Genomic DNA, 18002 nt, shown 5'->3' with positions numbered 1-18002 from the left:
AACAACTGCAGGGCTGAGGAAGGTCCCGGGTCCAACTGACTCAAAGCCCCATCCCAGAGCCGTCAATTACCCGCCCCATTCCTGAGGGTTCCGACCCACCAGGTGTAGAACCGCGGGCTGCAGAATCTAGATAGCTTCCTGTTCCCGAACTCTCCCCGAGATCACTTCCAGGCAGCAAAGGTCTGAGCTGGTCCTTTCCATCAAAACCCACAGACACCAAGACGCCAACAGTCTCTCCTTCTGGTGGGGTGAGAACATGGCTGTATTTGTGTGTGTGTGTGTGTGTGTGTGTGCAGGCTTTTTTTGTGTCTTAATTTTCCAGTTTATAGAGAACACAGGGACTTCCCTGGCGGTCCAGCGGTTAAGACCCTTGCCACGTGGTATGGCCAAAAATAAATAAAATAAGATAAAATAAAATAAAATAAAAATACAGAGAAGAGGTTGGTTCTGCTTCTGAAAATCAAGAAAGTCTTTTTCGTAAAGCAGCTGTCGAGCCACACGCCCTACCCAAGGCCTGGGCCATGGGGAGATCTCACACCCCACTGCAGAGGGCCAGCCGGGGGAGCCCCCTGCAGAACCTGCCAGCATCGGCTGGAAGAGCCACAAGCCAGCGGTCCCACTCCCAGGAATATGTGGAGGAGAAGAGCACGTGGGCACCTGGAGGCACTCAGAGACGCTCCAAACACGGCAATCAACCCAAGCGGTATCTAGGGAACGCACCAATCACGTGTCCTGTATCCCCATGACAAGATACTATCTCTACAGAAGTTAAAATTCATCAACTAGATCTAACTGCACCGACACGTCGCAAAATCCTATTTTCTTTTTTTTTTTTCTTTTTTGGCCACACCACGCAGCTCGAGGGATTTTAGTTCCCGACCAGGGATGGAACCCAGGCCCTCGGCAGTGAGAGCACGGAGTCCTAACCACGGGACCGCCAGGGAATTTTTAAAAATAACAATAACAGCTACGCGATTAGCCTTGTGTATTACACTTCTAATCCTCAAAACGATCCTAGAAAAGAGGTACTATTTCAGTCCCTATTTTACATATAGGGCAACTGAGGCACAGAGTGACACCTCACAGCTGGAAAGCGGCCAGGAGGGATGGGGACCCACGCCATCAGAATCCCTGCTCGGAACCACTCCAGTCTGCTTGCCTGTCTCAACGTGGAGAGGAAATTACTAGGCTGAGTTATATAAAAGCTGTCAACATTCGACCACTTTTGACCTACAAAACTGGCAGAGTCCTGTGGCTCATTCTAATAGCAAACTGCAGAGCGGCAAACACAGAAAGACACGCCACGTGCATCTTTCCAGCCTGGAGATGAGACGGGGGCCCCAGGCCGCGCAGGAAACCATGCAGAGGCCCGTGCAAGTGTGACAACATTTTTAGACGAGCACATGTCCAGTGGAGAAGTGGCAGACTCTGGGGAGGAAACTCAAATGACCAGAAAGTCACCTGTAATTTTTATTATTTTTTTTTTTAATAAAAGGCAGCCGCCACCTTAGCTGGTGGCCCAGAGCCCGGCCTCCTGGACTCAGGCTGGCTAGAACATTCCCACTGTCTCCCCGTGGCAGCCTTTCTGCCCCCCAGACCCCATACAGCCCATCCACGAGCAGTGGTTCCCCAGGGTCTGGTCTCCAGAGCCTCCTCTTCAGGCGAGAGAAGCTCTCCCCACCTAAGGATCCAGTTTCATTTAATTGAAGGCTTCAGGTTTCTGGAAGCCGGCCCAGAGGCCTTCGGGCCGAAGGCGTGGGCCATTTTCTTCCTCTTTTCAATAAAGCCGGGAAGGAAGCAGCACGTGGCATCGCCCGTCAGCTCCGAGAATGTGGAGCACTTGCCCCTTGGGAGACCCCACCCAGGAGAATCATCTGTGGCTTGTCATGGCTGGGGCGGACAGGCTGGGGACACATTTTTTTTTTTCCTCTGGCCCTTCACTGGAGCCAGGTACCCCCAGCGGATTTGAAGGAATGAAGAAAAGATGCTCACACAAACATCCCTACTTCACACCACTCCCTCCCTGCTCCAAAACCCCCAAATGGTCATCTCCCTGCTTCTAGATTTTTTTTTCTTGCATTTCATTTTTTTTCTCCAGCACAGCCCTTTACAGTTTGCAGGTCCTTCTCTTCACTCCGTGTCCCTCACCCATAGCCCCAGGGCAAGGGCAAGACACGGAGCGGTCACCTGATTCCAAGGTCACTGGCTGCAGGGACACACACGGTCTAAATGACTAGGCGGCACCTGGCTGCTAGGGGTCTCAGGGAAGATGAGGGCTCTTGTTTGAGTTTCCTCTTGCTGCTGTAACAAATGATCACAAACGCGGTGGCCTGAAACAGCACAGATTTCTTATCTCATAGTGCTGGAGGTCAGAAGTCCGAAACGGATCTAACAGGGCGAAAATCAGGGTGTCAGCTGGGCTGTGTTCCCGCAGCAGGCTCTCGGCGAGCCCGCACTCCTTGTTTTTTCCAGCTTCTAGAGGCTGCCTGCACCCCTTGGCTCCTTGCCCCTTCCTCCATCCTCGAAGCCAGTAGCACAGCATCTTCAAATCTCTTGGACTAACCTCCTGCCTCCTCCATATAAGGACCTTTGTGAGCCCACCAGGATTATCCAGGATAACTTCCTCCACCTCAAGGTCAAATGATTGGCATCCTTAATTCCATCTGCAACCTTAATTCCCCTTTGCCATGTAACACAGCACAGTCACAGGTTCTAGGGTTTAGGGGCGTGCACATCTTTGGAGGAGACCATTATCCTCCTTCCCACAGGCTCCAAAAATCTCCGGGCCTCGAGGGAACTGCTCCAAAGGCCCACCCCACAAACCCTGAGTTCCAGCAGGCAAGTACTGAGTCCACGTGACTCAGTCTCTCCACTCCTACAGAACAAGAACAGGCATACCCCGTTCTGTCATCCGTATGGTAAACACATACCCCAACGGTGCCCAGTCTAGCCTTTGATGAAAATGTGAATCAGGCTGAGCCCTGTGGCTTATCACTAGAGACTTCCCTAAGATGACAACAAATAACTCATCAATCAATTTTCTTGGGCAACTTTTGTGGGTTTTGGGGACGAGTCACAAATCACCCTATTGTTCATCCCCCACTCCAGCAAGATCCATAACAGGGAAGACGCCCTGTTGAAACCTTCATGTCCCTGCATTCTAGGTCAAGAATGCCACTGGCACCAACAAAGCACACAACCTCTGGGAAAATGGAAGGCTTCGCAAGGTTCAACTGACCGGCAGCACGACACTCATGCTTGGAAAACCACCCAAAGGACCAAGCCCTCACTACATAGCTGATGGGTGGTGAGCAGGGACTGGGGAAGCAGAGGCCACCCAATGTGCCCAGCAGCACGGCCACTAGGGGCATCCCTGGTGTGAGCCAGCACCCTCCCCCCATGGCTGCTGATGACCACACCTCACTGACCCCTGCCCAAGAGCCGGGTCTCCAAGGACCTGGCATTACGGACAGGGACAAGGTGAAACCTGCCCCGTGACAACATAATGATATTAACGATAATAGCCATCGCAACGCGAAAGATGATAGAGGACACGATGAAATACTCTCCTTGCTTCAAAACCCTTATGCGTCTCTTTCCTGCCAGGAAATCTGGGAGGAGGATGCCAAGGCCCAGAGAGGTTGTACAAAAATTACACAGCAACCCAGTAAACAAGATGGGTCTCAAATGCCCAGTGCCCACCCCATGGCCTGCCTCCCAGTCCAGGACCCTCCAGGCAGCTCCATCTCATCCTCCCCCACACCCCTTCCACCCTGCATCTGGAAAGGGCCCATCTCCCCTCCCCACTTACCTCCCCTCCAAGGAAAACACTACCCGTCCCCCCCAGTGTCAAACCACCCACCAAGCCCTCCACACCTCCCTGGCTGCCATGCAAACACCGTGGAGGCGCTCTTTACAGCACGGGGAGCTCAGAGGCATCCCGGACACATGGCCAGGGGCTCAGGGGCACAGAGAGGGCAACAGGGGCCCAAAGGTCACACAGCAAACCTGCAGAGCAGCGCCTGGGGTGCACATACGCTTCCGCCTCGGCATTCCCACTGGGAGAAGCACAGTTCCAGGAGGCGCTGCAGCAAGGGGGCAGCAGCCAGAGCCCAGGTGCCATGAGATGCAGCTTCCTGCCCGCCGCTGCGGCTGCTATTTATAGTCTAGACAGCGGGGTCAGCTTCCTGCAAGGCAGAGCCCAGGAGCCTGCGGGGAGCCTGGGAGTGTGACCTCGAGGGAAACAGGCCAGGCCAGGGCAGAGAGGTGAGCTGAGGTGCCCAGGGCTGGGCACATGGTGGACCCAGGCCGAGCCCCCTGCCTGGGGATCCACAGTCCACGGGAAAGGGAGACAGGAGGAAAGGCCAGGTCCTGCCTGTGACAGCCACCCACCAAGGAAAGCGCTTACAAGCCATGTGCCCTGAACCAATGACATCACCACTCTGTGCCTTGATTCTCCCATCATTAAACAGGGAAATTAACAGTTCTGGCCATAACTGTCATTGTGGTCATTGTGGGGCTCTGGTTATTGTGGGGCTTAAATGAGCTAACATACAACAACACGGAGCTCGCCCATAAAACCTCTGTCAGCCCAGCCCCCAGCCCTGCCCAGAGACCAGACAAGGAAGGTGGGGAGGGAGATGGCATGCACACAACCTGTCCACGGCAGGTCACCATCATAGAGGCCACCCCAGGTGCCCTAATCCACCCCACTCCCCTAGGAGGCAGGGAAGACATTTACCCCCATTTTACAGATGCAGAAACTGAGGCACAGAGTGAAAGAAGAACCCAGCCCAAGAAAGGGAGAAGGGTTCCTCCTGCCCCTGGGTTCCGTGAAGTTACCTGGGGTCTTCTCTCTCAGCAAACAACAGACAGGCCTCGCAGGCCCTGGGAATGCCCGCCTCGGACCCTGCAGAGCTTACCTTCCTGTGATGGAGGGGACGGGTGCATGGGGCCAGGAAGGAGACGTCTCAGGTCACAAGAGCATCCAGAGGCCACCTGCCTAAGGGAACATGGTCTTAAAGTCCCCCAGGCACCTGGAGTCATCCAGCTATCATGTCTCACCCTTCCTCTAAAAACCAGCACAGCAAACTGACACCACCACCACCAAGCACCGATCGGATTGAAGTCTTTCTCTGTGCTCTCAGTGTCAGGCAGCAAGCCCCTTCCTCTGTGACCTCACTTAATGCTCCCAACAGCCTCGAGAGACGAGCAATCTGATTGTGCCCATTTCGTGGATGGAAAAACTGAGGCCTGAAGTAGCCAGGACCTTATTATCTCAAACCCCAGCCACTCCAGAGCTCATGAATCAGCTCTGCTCTGCAGGGGACTGTCATGACCACCCACAGGAGAGACAGGGAGGGAGCAGCTGAAGGCCCGGCAAGCTCCGGGGGTCTGAGGAGGGCCACAGGTGAGGGAAAAGGTATCAGATGCAGGGAAAGACAGACAACTTGGGATCCCAAGACATCCTGCATTGGGATGCCAGGTCAGGCCATGCCCAGCCAGAACCTGACATTTGACACATTTATTGGGCACCTACTGTGTGTCCAGAGCTGTTCTAGAATGGCGATGCAGCAGGGAATGTGGACCAAAGTCCCTGCCCTTCTGGAACATGCATTCTAGCAGGGATGACAGACAACAGCAAGTTAAACAGATAAAACCACAGTTCATCAGAAGGAGACACGTGTAGGAGGGAAGGAGAGGGCTTGAGGAAGAGAGGGTACAATTTTAATTAAGACCAGAGAAGGACCCACAGAAAAGGTGACATCTGAGCAAAGATGGCAAAGAAATGACACAAGTCACACGGACACCTGGGGGAAGAGTGTTGCAGGCAGAACAAGTGCAAAGATCCTGAGGCAGGCACATGTCAGATGCATTTCAACAAGGAGGTCAGTGTGGCTGGTACAGAGTGTGACCAAGGGAAGCAGATCAGAAAGGGAATTGGTGGGCGGGGGGGGCACAGACTGTGCAGGGACTTGTAAGCAAGATAAAGAGTTGGCTTTTATGCTGCCTGAGATAGGAGGGCTCTGAGCACAGGAGGGACAGGCCTGAAAGAAAACCCTCTGGCTGCCATGTGGGGAACAGATGGTCAGGCTGACTGGTGAGGAGGCTACTGCAATAGTCCAAGCAAGTGATGATGACAGCTGTATTAGGTTCCTGGAGCTGCTATAACAACTTATGACAAACTCGGTGGCTTTAAACAATACAAATTTATTCTCTCATAGCTATGGAGGTCAGAAGTCTGAAATCAAGGTGTCGGGTGGAGTGGTCCCTTCTGGAGGCTCCAAAGGAGTCTGTTCCATGGATCTAGCCAGCAACCCTCGGCTTGTAGACGCATCACTCCATTCTCTGCCTCCGTCTTCACACGACTTTCTATTCTTATAAGGACACCAGTCCTATTGGATTTAAGGCCACCCTACTCCAGCATGACCTCATCTTAACTAATTACATCTGCAACGACCCTATTTCCAAATAAGGTCTCCTTCTGAGGTTCTGGGAAGCACATGAATTGGGGGAGGGGACACTATTCCACCCAGTACGGTGGCCTAGATGGAGTGCAGGCAGAGAAGTGGGCAAAAGTGAAAATGGTTAAGAATACTCAGGAGGGTGGGAGACGGCGTCGGTGGGTGTGGGGGGCAGGGAAAAGTGGGCACCTCCCTATCTCTCCCCCCGCTTTCATCCTCCCCTAGTTTAACTGGTCACAGGAGTAACCCAGGAGTCACCACCACACCTAATTCCCACCAGAACCCCACCCTGAAAACCTGGCCCAAGCCCCCAGGACCCTGGGGACCCCTGACTCCCGCTGGGCTCTGCAGCATCCGTCCAGGGCCCCCGCTCTGCTCCTGGCCCGGTGGCCTGGCGGACAAGCCCCACTGAGCCCCACCTTGGCCCAGCAGGCTCGCCTCGTTAGCCTAACGAGCAGGGCCGCGGTGCCAGGCAGTTGCCATGGCCACGGAGACAGCAGCACTGGGCGATGCTCCCGGAGGGTCTGCGGCGGGCACCGGAGTTCAGCGTGAGGGCAAGCAGGGACCCCCGAGGCACCCCCTCCCCACGGGGCCCCCTGCTGTGTGCACCCTCGGGCCTGGCCTCAGGGACTTCTGACTGCCAGCATCTCCCAGAGAGGCCCCCTGGGCCACAAAGAAAAACCCACTCCCCTCCCACCCACCCTTCCTGACCTCCTGGCCAGAAGTACCCCCACCCCCAATATAGCACACAGTTATTGCAGGGGTGGCCGCCAAGGGGAGGTCGGAGGTCAGCAGACGCTGGGGCAGACAGGCCTCCGAGGCAGTGAGAAGGGCCTGCATTTCATGCAAGAAGTGCCGGGAAGCCCTGAGGGCTCATGGGGCTCTGAGTCAGGTCAGGGCACTCACCCACAGGGTCCACCCAGCAGCTCTGCACAGAAAAGACTGGGGGCAGGATGGAGGCTTCTGCAGGCGCTGGGCGGGTGAGAGGGCAGCTGGGGTGAGCCCTAGCTCTCTGGCTCGGCCCCACACTCAGGGAGGAAGCTCAGGCTGGGGGGTCTGGGGGCGAGGGGGGACCACGGGTCCGTTTTGGGACAGATCGGGCCTGAAGCCCCTTTGGGACAAAGGGAAGGAGGCTGCTGGATCCACCTGCCTGGCCCCAGGGCGGGCTCTGTGGGTTTACGAGCCGCAGACAGCAAGGAGAGGGACTAAGACACAGCCTGAAGGACGGACTCACGCCTCAAATGGCCCCTCAGCCCCCTTTGCCTCACCAGACCCTCTGAGGTCGTGTGTCATTCATCACCCCATTTCACTGGTGAGTAAACTGAGAAGCTCTGCACAGAGGCTCCATTACTTGTCCTAGGCTGTATCGCACAGCCAGTAAGAGGCAGACACCGGACTCCGCCCCGTGGCTCATTTGAGCTCCGTTCACAAGCCCTAAAACACAAACACACGTCACCAAAAACCAAGCCAACCCCAGGAGACAGGAGGCAGAGAGCCTGGGCCCCCGGGTCTCCGGGAGACACACCCACACATGCCCTCCACTCGGCGGCCAGTTGCTGGTCTCATCTGATTCCACCCGTGGGTTACTTTGTCCCCCACTTCCTTTCCAGCTCAGAGAAATATCCCAGGGTCAACAGAAGGAAGCAGAAACACTGGAAAGCATCCGCAGAGCACCAAGGCTGGAAGCGGAGCCCAGAGGCCCCTCCATGCGGACACACCCGCAGCACTGCCACCGCAACAATTCCAAGATCCCTGGGCCCCGGATATGGAACAGACAGGAGTGACCCTCCACCCAGGAGTGGGAAGCTCGTCACCTACCCCACTGCAGGGTCTTCCCTCAGGCCAAGTGGCTCCCAAGGGCGCCGGGGCCTCCAATAGGGATCCTGCACCTTCCAACTCACTCACTGTCACCTTCCCAAGTCTGACCCAGGATGGACACCCAAAGACCCTGGTTCTTGACACTCCATGGGGCCTTGATTTCCTTCTGGAATCATCTGTTAGGAGACCACCCACTCACCACCCCGCAGGCACTCAGGGGGAACAAACCTGGAAACATCTCGCAAGAGTTTTCCTCTCCTTTACTCCTGTCTGCTCCAGCCCATCCCTCAAGAACTGAGAAAACTGTCAGGCATGCATAGGATAAGGTAAAATCAGAGCGCAAGGGGCTTCCCTGGTGGCGCAGTGGTTAAGAATCCGCCCGCCAATGCAGGGAACACGGGTTCGAGCCCTGTTCTGGGAAGATCCCACATGCCGCGGAGCAGCTAAGCCCATGCGCCACGACTACTGAGCCTGTGCTCTAGAGCCCGCGAGCCATGACTACTGAAGCCCACGCGCCTAAAGCCCAGGCTCCGCAACAAGAGAAGCCACCGCAATGAGAAGCCCGCGCAGTGCAATGAAGAGTAGCCCCCGCCGGCCGCAACTAGAGAAAGCCCACGCGCAGCAACAAAGACCCAACGTTGCCAAAAATTAATTAATTAATTAATTAATTAATTATTTTAAAAATCAGAGAGCAAGGTCAAGACAAAAAGAAAAATCAGGGACAAACCAATATGAAATCAGGATGAAGTCGGTAAAACCAAAACACAGACCAGATCAGATTGCTGAAGGCAGGCTGCAGACTTGGCTCCGAGCATCCTAACAGTCAAAGCAAAGAGGGAAACAAGATGGATTCTAAGTGACTTTGCAAAAATTTGTGAAAACTATGTAGCACCACACAGGTGTTACAGCAACTCTGTAGCGCTGGACAGAAGGGATTATAGCCTCAAACATCATCTAAGAGGCAAAAAAATGGTGCCAAAGGTCATCTGCTTTAACCATCCCCACTGCCCTACTGCGTTCTTCAACAGCATCAGCATAACTCAGCAAGAACAGCGAGCAGGCAGAAGGAGGGGTTTTCGGGCCTGCTCGGTGTGACCCTCAAACTCATCAGGGCCCCAGTTTCCTTGACATAACCCTGGAAGGTTATGCTGAAGTTAAAAAGAATGTGGGAGCTCTCTATCAGGGGTCGGCAAATGTCTTCTGTAAAGGCCAGGAGAATCAATATTCTAGCCTTTGGAGGCCTTCCGGCCTCTGTCACAACACCGCAATTTTGCAGCTATAGCCTGAAAACCACCACAGACTACACGTGAATGAATGGGCATGGCTGCGTTCCAATAAAACTTTACTTCCAGACACTGAAATTTGAATTTCACTTAATTTCACACGTCACAAAATACTCTTCTTCTTTTTATTTTTTTCAACCACCAAAAAATGTAAAAACCATTCTTAGCTTGCGCCACCATTTAAAAACTGGAGGTGGGCTGGATTTGGCCCGCGGGCCGTAGTTTGCTAACCCCTGCTCTCTATATATTCCAGAATAAACTCCTAAGATGTATTATAATTTAAAGGAGGAAAGTAAGATGTGAACAGGGTGTGATATCATTTGTGTGCTTGTTTTTAAACGGAGCACACACATCCAAGTCCCTGTGAGGTGGACATATGGCCAGAGTATCTCTGAGAGGAAACTTTTCCCATGTGTATCTGCCTTGGGGGACAGAAAAACGGGAGGGCAGGAACAGGAATGAGACTTCCCTCGACACCTCTGGGCTCTGTTTCAATTTTTTAACGGGTCCATGCTTTTTCTTGTAGTAAAATACGTTTTTATAAAGCCCGAGGCAAGTGGCAGGGTTTCAGTGCGTTACTTTTTGGTTTTCTGTATTTTTCAAATGACAAATAAAAGTAACGTTATCCCCTCGCGCCAAAAAAAAAAAGTTAATCTAGTTGTTATCTACATGGAAAGACATCCATAATGTGTTAATTCATAGCAGAAAAACATATGGACCATGGCGGCCCCTATGGGAAGCAGGCCTTCCGGATGTATCTGCAGGTGCAGAAACAGACAAGGGGGGGCTGGACCATCATCTCTACGAACCGGGATTCCTCTGGGCCTGAGTCCAAGACCCACGGACCTGAGCTCAGCTCCCAGTGGGAGCTGCCCACACTTTGCACAGACCTGGGGCTGTCTCCTGTGCTCGAGAAATGACAGCCAGGGAAGGAAGTGGGGGACACTGAGCCAGCTCTCCAGTCTCAGGGACGGTGGCCTGGTAGGACCAAGAAGGGTGAGAACATCATCCAGCCAGTGGCCTGAATACAGGCGTTTGGCCCTGAGTCAACAGAGAAGGCAAGGCTCTAAGGTCAAGCTGCCCAAGAGGGACGGTGCCCACTAGTCACATTTTAAACGTATTAAAATCAAGTAGCAAATAACATTCAGAGCCTAGATGGCACTAACATCACTTCAGGTGCTCAGCGCCACCTGAAGAGTGGAGAGTGGCCAAGGTGTTGGGCAGATGGGGCAGGTCCGGAACGTTCGCACCATCACAGAAAGGTCTCCTGGCCAGAGCTGCCCCAGAGGCTGGTGGGACAGGAGGGGGTGGAGACATTAGGAAGGGGGGCAAGGGGAGGTGGACGGAGGGCAGAGGAGCCTGGGCCAGCACCCGGGAGAGCCTCGGGCTTTGCTGGGAAACAGGACCACACAAGGTGGGGGGGGGTGTCCTTCCAAGATGACAAGGATACAGTGGCACCAGGCAGAGAAAAAACACACAGAAGAAGGAAAACACTCAGCTGCTAAGAGCCAGGCCCTGCTCCCATACACGGAATCTTGTTTCATCATCCAGCCCTGGGCCTTCTCATCAGGGCAGCCAGCAGGCACAGCCACATGTGGCTTTTTAAATTTAAGTTAATTAACATGGAATAAAATTACCAGTTCCGACAGCGCTAGCCACGTGCTCAAGAGCCCCACACACCTAGTGGCTCCGGGACAGCAAAGATCTAGAACAGTTCCCACCATCGCTGGGAGCGACTGGGCAGCGCAGCTATGGACGGTCCTCTGAGGGGGCGATATTTTCCACCCCTCCCCCACTTAAGGATGAGGAAACTGAGGCCGGAAGTTCAGAGACTTCGCTGAGTTTTTAACTGAGGGAAGCAGGATTTGAATCAGGTCTGACTTCAAAGGAGCCCTTTCTAGAACCATCCCCGCCCCCCCGCTGCCAGGTGAAGGGGAAACTCGGCCCCCCCCCCCAGGAGGCTCCCTGTGTCCTCCCCATCAGTCTTTCCCCCACTTGCCAGGCTGCCCAAGCCCTCCAAGTTCAGTGCCTGACAGGCACTGGGGGATTAAAGGCGGAACGGAAAACCTCAGCCTTCAAGGGCCCAGGGAGAGAGCTGGCCACATCTGTGAATCACCAACCAGCCCGACAGGAGAGGAGCCTGCCGCCTCCAGAGAGCAACAAGCCCAGGCCTGGGGCTCAGGTGAAGAGACTATGCCGTGAGAGGATCCCTCCCAGCAGCCCTTTAGAGGGAGGAAGGGGTTGTGTCCAACCAGCCTGTCAGAGAGGACCTGGGGTGAACAATAAATTCTACAGCGGGAAGCCTTTCCTCTCCAATGGTTGGTGGGGGGCAAAGTAGCAACAGCTCCTGTGATATATCATGACGTCCATCGGGTCCTCACAACAATAAAATCAGAACTAGCGGCATCATCATCATCATCATCCCCATCTTAGAGACGAGCAAACTGAGGCTCAGAGAAGTTAGGCAACCCGTCCAGAGTCACACAGCTTGAAACTGTAGGGCCGAACATCAAACCCAGCGCTCTCACTTTCAGCCCCTTAATCCTCTCCCCTACCCCCAGTGGGCACTGTGCCCAGTGTACAGACCAGGGTACCCAAACTCTCAGAGGGGCAGGGACCAGCCCCAGGGCACTCCGCTTGCACATCGCTAAGCCGGAACTTCGACTCACCAGAACTTGAAATGATCAGAGGTGCGGATCTCGGACAAAACACTCCCAGACTGTCCTCTACTGTTGGTTTAGGATGATTCTTTATGAATCTATAAACCGAAAGTTCCTTCCCCCAGGGCTAGCCTGAGCCCAGCTGGGTGTGGTGGTATCGAAGTGCTCAGGCAGAAAAGCCTCACTTTGGTCTAAAAGAAAGATAATGATGATGATTTTGATCATCATAAGCAAAAGTCACACCACCATGCGACCTTGGGCTGGCCTGGCACCTCTGACCTGCGCCCTCATCTGGAAAATAGGAAAAAGCTGTCATCCGCCCCAGGACCTCTCAAGGTCTCCAGCTACAAAGTACCCCAGGGCTGCCCGCCAGCGTACAGACACTCATCTGATGCAGCTTTCTGGAGTCCCGTTATATGCCATGCTAAATAATTCAAAACCATGTTTTCATTTCAAAATAAACACAGCCCCATCGCCAGGGCGAATGCCAAATTTGCATGAATGTTTAAGATAAAAGGAGACTTCAAAGAAACTTCAGACCTGCCTCTGGCACTGCCCCTCCCCAAATCCTGGAAAGAACAAGTTCTCAGTCTCCGGGCCCCCTGGGGCAAAGATCTGCAGGTGCTGCTCAAATAAGAAACATAATTTCTTTTTTCCTATCCTCTATGGCAGCTCTACAGAGCAGGTCTGCAGTATGTTCATTCTTGCTGCACCAATGCAACCATGAGTAATCCCAGGTCTTAATTCTTAGCTCCACATCCAAACTGTGTGACCTTGGGCAAGTCATTTAACCTCTCTGGGTTGTCATTTAACCTCTCTGGGTTTCCATTTCACCATCTATAAAATGGGATAATAACAGCCCTGACCTCACAGGATGGTAATGAAGAGTAAAGGGGTAGATTCCTGTTGAGGGCAGATCCTGGCACATAGTAAGTGCTTTCTATGTGTTGGCTGTTATTACTATTGCATTATACATAGTATTTTCCAGCTCCTAGGCCAAAAGTTCACTTGACAGGTTGTAAAGTCCCTTCCCCCCCTCCAAGGATCACTTCCCTGGGGGCTCCACATACCCACCCATGGGACAAGCCTTTTAAGATGACACCCCTGGCCTGACCCTGGGCAGCCTGGCCCTCCCCAAGCAGCAGCCCAGGCTCAGGTCCCCTCCTGGCCCCCTTTCCTGGGCGCCTGGGGCAGGAATGACCAGTTCCCGCAAGCTGTTCCCCTTGCAGGGAGTCCAGTCTCGGAGGTGTCACCTGGGGAGGCTGCTGTTGGCATTAGAGAGATGAAGAGGAAACAGAGGAGGGAAAAACACACACAAATAAAAGCTCTCAACCCCCTACTGTCAGAGGCAGCATTTGATGTGGGGGACTTTCTGTTCTCAGAGCTGTTGCAAGGAAGCGGTGAGAGTCCCAGCTCTCCTGCCTATGCATCTCTCCTTCTTAAGAAGGGAGCCCCCTCCAACTTCTCCACCCACAGGCCTCAGGTCTGGGTGGGAACACAGCACAAGGTACCTCCCCCGTGCAACTCGCAGTCGGGGGCGGGGCGGGGAGGGTGGGGGGTGGTGGATCCGGACCAGGCAGCCTCCACATCCAGCCTGAATGGCAAGACGCTGGGGGCCGGGACTCCTGGGGCCTCTTTCCAATGCCAGCCAGCGGGCAAGCATCAGCCCCGTCAGTCCTCCCACCCCCATGCCCTGGGAACAATCAAGCCTTCCCAGCTCGGGCCTTTCACGCAGCTAAATTCGTGTTTGCAGAGCTCTCAGAAATCTTTCGGAGGTGGTATGAGTATTATTAATTGGGCGAAAAGAACGGATTATGCCAAATAAATCCTTCCCACGTAGCCAAACCCTCGCTGAGGGAGGGAGGGGGGTGCGCGCTGCCCCACGAGGGGTCTCCATCCCTCAGCGGGGCCTGACAGCCACATTACCATTTACATGGATTTATCAATAGTATTGATCCCGGAGCAAGCGTAAATAGCTCGGTGGGAAGAGGCCGGGGCTGGGGCCCGCTGCGTTCCCGCCCCCACGTCTGGATACCGCAGACTCCCCGGGCACCCGGCGGCGGCGGTGGTTAAGTTTCCAAGCAGGGACACGGCAGCCGGCGCGGGGAAGCCAGACAGCGCCCGGGATGCCCTGGCAGCCGCCCCACCGCCGCCGCCGATTCCCCGCTCACCGCCGGCTCCGGGCCAGCCAGACTCGATCTGTGCATCTGTTCAATGGGCTGAAGACGCCACCTGCCCTTCTCTGTCCTCACCGGGAAAAGCAAAGGGGGGTGCAAAGAAGACCCCTTCCCTTCACCAGATCTCCAGGCAAAATGCAAGGCAGCCCCTTCTCACAAAATGTCCAGGCCATTGGATTAAAGTCCAAGTTTTAGAACCCAGGAATCATAACAACAACAGTAACAGTGGTTGTAGTAACACATATACAAATACCTTCTATGTATTACCACCTCACTTCTCACAACAACCCTCTGAACTCGGTACTATTTTTACCCCACTTTACAGACGAGAAGCCTGAGGCACAGAGAAGTTGAGTAATTTGTCCAGGGTCACACTGCCAGTAAAGTGGCAAAAGTATGATTCCAACCCAAGGCGCTGAGTTGCACAGTCGGCTGTGAATGGCTCAGCTATCCCAGCTCACATCTCTTCCTTTCTCTGAGGGCTCTCCCCGCACCCACCAATCCAAAAAAAAAAGAAAAAAAGAAAAAGAAAAAAAAAGGCCACCCACGACGAGGTACACAACAATGCCCTGGAACGCCCTCCCAGCTCACTCCTGGCCCCGAGAGCCCCTTCTATCAAAGCAGCCGCGGGGACCCAGATCTGGTTTTAAAAGGGCAAAGTCAAGGCCACCGATAACACAACCCAACGAGCCCAGAACTCCACAGGGATCCTCTCCCCTTCCCTCCTCCCTGCCTCCCTCACACATCCTTCCTCCAAATCTGCAAAAGGGAAAAAAAAAAAAAAAAAAAATCATAATAAAACCAGTTCTCACCAACAGGGGTGGAGGAGGAGGGGGAGGAAGGGAGGAGGCTGAGCGGACAGAACAGATCCGCCTCCGCTGCCTGCACCAGACCCTCGGAGAGCAGGAGCGCACGACAGGCGGCGGGAGGGCCCTCGCTTCCAAAAAAATAAACCTACAATGTAAAAATAACGCCGGGCGCCCCACGCTAATTGGGCCCGGGCGACAGCAGCTCACAGGTACTGCGTGTCTCTCCCGCCCGCCCGCCTGCCTAGCCCTCTCTCCCTCCCTCGGGCTTTTTCCTGCAAGCGTCCGGGGTTGGGAAGGCGCGCCCCACGGGTCCCCCCCACTCCCCTCCAAGTCTCTGGGGGTGCTCCCCCAGCACCAGGGCCTGGGGCCTCCGGGTCCAGCCCAAGTGGGATCAGCTCCGAATTCCAACTTCCCAAACTAGTGGCATCCCAAGTATCCGCACAGCCTGGGGGAGGGACCAGGAGGCGGCCCAATGAGGCGTCACCAGCCGCGGGAGGCAGGCCCAGACACCAGGAACACCAGCCCACGGGGGAGGGGGGAGCAAGGGGTGCCTCTCCCCGGAGACCCCCACCCAGAGCCCTCCGGTCCCTCGTCCAGGAGCGCCACCGCCAACACCCCCTCCCCGGTGGCGGGAACCCCCCAGGCGCCTTCCGCAGCAGCCAGGCCGGGGAGCCGAGGGTGCCATCTCCAGGGGCTCCCCATAGCCGCACTGCCCGCTGGAAAATAAGGCGCAGTGTCACCCCCCTAAGTCCGAGGCCGCTTGGGGAGGAGGGAGGCGCATGGCGGCCATGCCCCCAGGGCTGTGGCACACGCCGGGGGGCTGCCCTACGCAGTTCCAGGGCGCCCCCCGCCTGCCCACCCCCACGCCACTTCCCTCCTGCCCGCCCCCTCGCTGGGGAGCTGGAGTTCCCCTAAGTTCCCCGGCACCTCCACGCACGCGGGCCGCAGTGTCTACGAGGCGCCTCACTCCCCAGCAGGCCACCCCCGAGAGCGCCAACTCGGGAGTGCAGGGGCCCCGCCAACTCCGCCGCGTGCGCCGCCCGATCTTCCCCGATTCCCCCGGAAGCGCGCCCTGCGCCTCACCCCGGCCCTCCGCGGGGACCCCCGGCCCCAACTCACCTCGCGGAGGTGGAGGCGGCGGCGCCCGAGATCGGGGTGCGCTCGGGCTGCCCGGGCGCTCAGGCAAGTGGCGGTGCCGATCGGGCTGGGGGCGCGCAGCAGGCCCGGCCTCCAGCCGGGGCGCGATCCTCCCGCCGCCGCCTCCTAGGGCGCCAGCCCCGGGTCCCTGGTCCGCAACTTGGCGCGCATCGCGGGGCGCAGGGCGCGGGCGCACGGCTCAGGCGGGACGCGGGCGGACGCGGGGCTCCGGTGCGGCCCGGCCTGCCCGCGGCTCCGCTCCGCGGCGGCGGCGGCGGCGGCGGCGGCGGCGGCGGCGGCGGCGGCGGCGGTGGCGGCGGCGGCGGCGGCGGCGGCGGCGGCGGGAGGGGGAGGAGGGGGCGGGGCAGGAGCCCGGGAGGCGGCGGCTCGGCCTCCCGGCTCCTGGCTCCCCGCCCGCACAGACGCGCCCCGGCCCGGCCCCCTCGGGCTCCTTAAAGGGCCCGCGTCGCCACCCCTGGGCCTGCGCGCACCCACTCGCGCGTGCACGGGCTGCCACACAGATACACACACACTTGGGCGCGACGCCGAGTTTCTTTTTAGCAGCTCCTCGAAGGAGGAAGGAGGGGGAAAGCGCCTCCCCATCCCGCCCCCTCCTCCTCCTGCGGCCCGTACGCCCTCCTCCTCCCCAGCCCCAGATACTTCTCCGGAATAGCGTTTCAGCTATTAAATTATAACTCAGGAGCGGCCAGTGCATGGGGAGGGGTCATATGGGGAGGGCCTTTAAGGGACCCACACAGCTGCGCAGCGACACCCACGGTGGAGCTCGCTCTGGGGGCTCTGGCGCACAGTAGGGCGCAGAACTCTCACCAGTGGACATTCACACACTGGGCCTCAGCAGAGAGAACATCTAACCCAGGTAAACACGTGGGGAAACTCGCAAACCCCCGCAGACGTGAGCGTAGCCTAGGACATAGACTCATAAGACATAAGGTCACCACAGATAAACAAACCCCGGACACAGACAGGAGTTCACACACGCAGGCATACACACACACACACACACACACACACACACACTAGAATGTCCGTTTCTAGAGGGCGAGGATTTCTGACTACTTGTTCACGGCCCTTTCACAGTAAGGACGCAGTGCGTTGCGTGAACTCCCATTTGGGGACTTTCAGGGACACAAATGCACAGACACGATGCTGCAAGCCTGTGGTCGGGCACACACAGCACGAGTAGGCAGGGTCACAGACGAGCACACATGTGGACACTCGCCCGCGCACACGCAGGCGCTCACCGCTCCAACAGGAGCCCCACTGGCTGCCCTGACAACGGTGTGTCCTCATTTACCCTCCTCCTGCCCCTCCCAGACAGCCCTCTCAAACCGAGGGAGATCTTTTAAACAGCAGAGGGCACTGGGAGCCCCAGACCGGGACCCTCCCTCCTCCTCTGCTTTCCCCTAAGATGTACGAGAGTTTGAAATTTTTTTTTTTTTTTCAGTTCAACTTTCCTTTTTTGGAGCGACGTCTCAGCAGATTCAGTTCTGCCATCTGCCAACATCTGAGAACCCCCAGGGGGAGTGGGGTATGGCTGCGGTGGGGAGGCGGCCATGCGGTTTCCAGGGGCCGGGCGTGCCTCTGCCTCCAGCCGGCCTGCAGGGGTTGCCGGCTGCCCTGGAAGCAATGTGTC

The 18002-nt window shown here is 56.2% G+C and overlaps 1 protein-coding gene across 26 annotated transcripts in view; it reads right to left on the bottom strand.

The window, feature by feature from the left end:
- The window catches only part of NCOR2 (nuclear receptor corepressor 2), a 221607-nt gene extending 205057 nt beyond the window's left edge, over positions 1-16550 (bottom strand). For 11 of the 26 annotated variants that reach the window (XM_068562663.1, XM_068562673.1, XM_068562674.1 and 8 more), the window contains exon 1: positions 16331-16549. The gene's annotated coding sequence lies outside the window, so the exon portion shown is untranslated. Of the gene's footprint in view, positions 1-16330 lie in introns of all 26 variants that reach the window. The other 15 variants (XM_068562681.1, XM_068562686.1, XM_068562675.1 and 12 more) reach the window with 3 other exon arrangements.
- Between the last annotated feature and the right edge of the window lie 1452 nt (positions 16551-18002).

The sequence above is a fragment of the Eschrichtius robustus genome, chromosome 14 (assembly GCF_028021215.1).
Source record: "Eschrichtius robustus isolate mEscRob2 chromosome 14, mEscRob2.pri, whole genome shotgun sequence".
Lineage (NCBI taxonomy): Eukaryota > Metazoa > Chordata > Mammalia > Artiodactyla > Eschrichtiidae > Eschrichtius > Eschrichtius robustus.
This window is presented reverse-complemented; position numbering and strand designations above follow the sequence as displayed.